Source organism: Lipotes vexillifer, unplaced genomic scaffold (assembly GCF_000442215.2).
Source record: "Lipotes vexillifer unplaced genomic scaffold, Lipotes_vexillifer_v1.1 scaffold216, whole genome shotgun sequence".
In the NCBI taxonomy this organism is placed as follows: Eukaryota; Metazoa; Chordata; class Mammalia; order Artiodactyla; family Lipotidae; genus Lipotes; species Lipotes vexillifer.
Genome location: NW_006779100.1, coordinates 4,317,334 through 4,321,352, shown reverse-complemented (window position 1 = coordinate 4,321,352; position 4,019 = coordinate 4,317,334).

The following is a 4,019-nucleotide window of genomic DNA, read 5'->3' as shown; positions in this document are numbered from 1 at the left end:
TCTCTTTCCCTCCTCCCCGTTTCCCTTCTGCGTTTGCTCCGCTTCTCCTCTACTCCCTCAGTCTCTTCTTTCTGGCTTACCCCTTAAATTCTCACCCCCTTTTCTCTGATACTCTCACTAGCTTCCTTCCCATCTTTGTTGCAGCTTTTCCTAGCGGCGCTTTAACGCTTAGAACCGAGAATTGAAAGAATCAAAAGGTTAGAAAGACTCAAAGGACTCGAAAATATCCAAAGGTTCTAAAAAATCTACCTTGGAAGAGCCAAAAGACGCCTCAGCCCTTTGCACCTTGCACCGCTTCCATCGGAGTCTGTCGCCCAGAGCCCCGGCAGCGGTTGAAGAGACTGGGACACTTGGAGTGGCAGAGGGCTCACTACCTCATTTCAGTTTTTAGTCTCTGTGTTGAAAGAAGGTGTCTCCTTTATGTACAGTGGAAATCTGCTATGTAGTAGGCTCCCTTTGTGTTAATGGGTATATTTCCTTGGTGTTACCCCAGTTTATTTCACTGCCGTTGGTTCCTGTGTGTGCTGGTCTCAGCCCTGTAGGCAGATTTCATTTCATGATTCACTTGCCCACCTCTCACACCTCTCCTGAGTGAGATACTTGTTTAACTGTGGCCTTAGAATAACATTTTAAAAGCAGCAGGTATGACATTTCTGGAGACACTTGCTTGGTGAGAATAATTCCGGAACGCCTCAAAGCTGACAAGTACTCTGTTTTATCGTCTGGAGAAGAGGCCTTTAAACTGGTCTTCAAAGTAGGCTTAAATCACTTTAGCTTGAAGAAACACAAAACCTCACAATCCGGGGCTTCCCTGGTGGCGCAGTGGTTGGGAGTCCACCTGCCGATGCAGGGGACGCGGGTTCGTGCCCCGGTCCGGGGAGATCCCACATGCCGCAGAGCGGCTGGGCCCGTGAGCCATGGCCGCTGGGCCTGCGTGTCCGGAGCCTGTGCTCCGCGACGGGAGAGGCCACAACAGTGAGAGGCCCGCGTACTGCAAAAACAAAACAAAACAAAACAAAACAAAAAAAACCTCACAATCCTTTTATCAAGTGTGAAATTCTACCCAACAAAGAACATAATTGCAATAATTGTTCTGGTTCCTTCTTTCAGAGCCAAGCGATTCAAGTCTCCTTCCTTGAACTATGATTGAACCCTAATATGAATAGTAAAGAGTTCATTCATTTATCAGATTTTTACTGAGCAACTATTGTGTGCTAGAGCTACGTGCTGGTAAGCAATTCACTCTGCTCAGTTAGAGGTTGGATACAGTTTGTGATAAGTGGTACAATATGGCTATGGGGGCCCAGGTGAGGGAAACCTCATTCAACCCAAGGAGGAGTAAGGGAGAAAGAGAGAAACTAGGGGAGGAAGGGAGGTATTCTGGACAGAAGGAAGAGCAAGCGCCGAAGGCTTGAGAGCAAATACTGCACATTCTGGGAACTGCATGCAGAGCAGGATTGTGAAGGAGCTCACAGGTATGGAGGACACAAGCCAGAGAAGCAGGACCAGAACCCCAAGAGCCTCACAAGCCAGACTCTGGGGAGCACTTGATCTGTAAGACCACGGAGAGCCACTGATGGATTTTAAGCTAGTTTAGAAAAATCCCTCTGACAGTAACATGGAGAACGGAGTGGGAGGACTAAGACTCGAGACCAAGAACCCGGTAAGAAAGATATAATCCGAGAAGACATGAGGCTCTGAACCCTCAAGGACAGTGCCAGTGGAGGTAGAAAGAAGGAAATGGATTTGAAAGACCTTTAGGAGAGAAAGTGAACAGGATCTGGTGACAGAGAGAGACAGAGGGTTGTAGGCTGACTTCAGGTTATAGCCAAAGCAACTTGCAGGTGTTCACTGAGGTGCAGGACTGGAGAAAGCGCGGGCTTAGGTGAAGATGATGACTTTAGCACAGTCACTCTGGTCCTGTGAGCTCCTCTTCTCCCTGCCTGTTTGGTTTAGTGCGCCTTTTACACAGCAGCCGCAACTCATGAGAAACAAAGCCCCAACTCTGTACAGAGACCACTCCCCCCTCCCCCCCCCCAACCCGGAGTACTTAATCATTACACTGTGTACTTTTAGAATAATCCAAATCAAAGAAGCCCCAGGGGACATGTTAACCTCTAATCAAATATTTCCTTTTCTACCATTTTCACTCTCCTTTGAAGCCTCTTCCTGCCAACTCACTCCTGCAGCCTCACCTAGTGAGGCAATAAATAAACGTGTGAAGGCAGTGAAATAATGTGATGTAACTTGAGCCACCACCCTCCCAGGAATCCCTGGGCCTCCTGCCTTGTGATTGTAGCCTCTTTTGGGTCTGGAGTCTCCATCCCAAGCAGGTACCCCGTGCTGGTGGTTAGAAATGAAACCCAAAGCTCCCAACCCGGTCCCTGCTCACTGGAGAGGAAAACTCCAACTAAATAACTCCAGCTGCCCCTGAGAAATCTTAACCATGTGACAGGTGTCCCTTTTGTCCTTCCCACAAGGAAAGTCTTGGCCTCACAAGTGAGGGAACTTGCGGAAAGACTTCCGGTTCACAGAAGCAGAGTGGTAATGACCTGGATTTTTGGAAACAGGGCAGAGCTTTTGAATGGCCTGCCCGAATTCAGCAACCACTTTTTCTAAAAAGACTCTTAGGTAATTGAAGCACACCATAGATCGTGAACCTGTAAATGTCACACTGTCTGGCAGAAACACCCACAGACTGACACATTCAATTTGGCAAATGTTTATGGAGCACCCATCTAGTGAAAGGTCTGCGTGCTGGGTGCAGGAGGATTGGAAGATGAATGAAGGATTGTCCTCTTCTAGGAGGCCAGAGTCTAGTGAAGGAGATATAACATAGACAGGACAGAATATTCCCATGAGGCCAGTGCTATGTAACAGGCACTGTGCTAAACCCTTTACATTGGTTGATGCATTTAATCTTCACAACAATCCTGAGATATGTACTATTATCTTTCCCATTTCAAAGATAAATAAATATACTGAGGCACCAGATCTCACAGCTGGCAAGCCACAGATCCAGGACTCAAACTCAGGGAGTCTGGCTTCAGAGTCTGTGTGTTTACTCTATGATAAAACTGCTTCTATGTAGTGAACTAAAACAAAACAAAATGAAACAAAAAACAAAAAAAAACCTTCTATTGGAACACAGAGGAAAAAGCAACTAATTGTGATGGGGAATCAGAGAAAAGTTTGTCAATACTGTTAGATCATGAACTGAGTTCAAATCCTAGATCAGCCATTTTCTAGCTGTTTTGTTTTGTTTTGTTTTGTTTTTGCGGTACGTGGGCCTATCACTGTTGTGGCCTCTCCCGTTGCAGAGCACAGGCTCCAGACGCGCAGGCTCAGTGGCCATGGCTCACGGGCCCAGCCGCTCCACAGCATGCGGGATCCTCCCGGACCGGGGCACGAACTCGTGTCCCCTGCATTGGCAGGTGGACTCTCAACCACTGCACCACCAGGGAAGCCCTTCTAGCTGTTTTAACTTCGGGAAGTTATTTCATTTTTCTGAGAATTAAATGAGATAATACATGTATAATATTTAACGTAATACTTGGTACTTGGCATATAAGAGATTTTCAAAAATCATCATTATTTTTATTGTGCTTAATAAGAAGAATTCTCAAACAGGAAAAAAAAAAATGGAGAAAAGAACACTCCAGGCAGTGGGACCAGTGAGGATAGAGGGGCAGAAGCATGCAGTAATGGTGGCTGGAATATAAGATGTGTTGGGAGGAGCAGCAGGATCCATAGCTATGAAGGAAGGATGGTGCCAGATGATGAAAAGCCTTAAATATTACGCTAAGGGGGTTTTGCTTTATTCCACAGCAAATGAAAAACTTACAGAGCTGTTTGTGAAGAGAGCGGTGTGGATCATATCCGTGCTTTAGCAAGAGAATTCCAGGAGCTGTGTGGGGCAGACTTCAAAACAGTTGCCGGGAATTCCCTAGTGGTCCAGTGGTTAGGACTCCACACTTTCACTGCTCAGGGCGCAGGTTCGATCCCTGGTCGGGAAACTA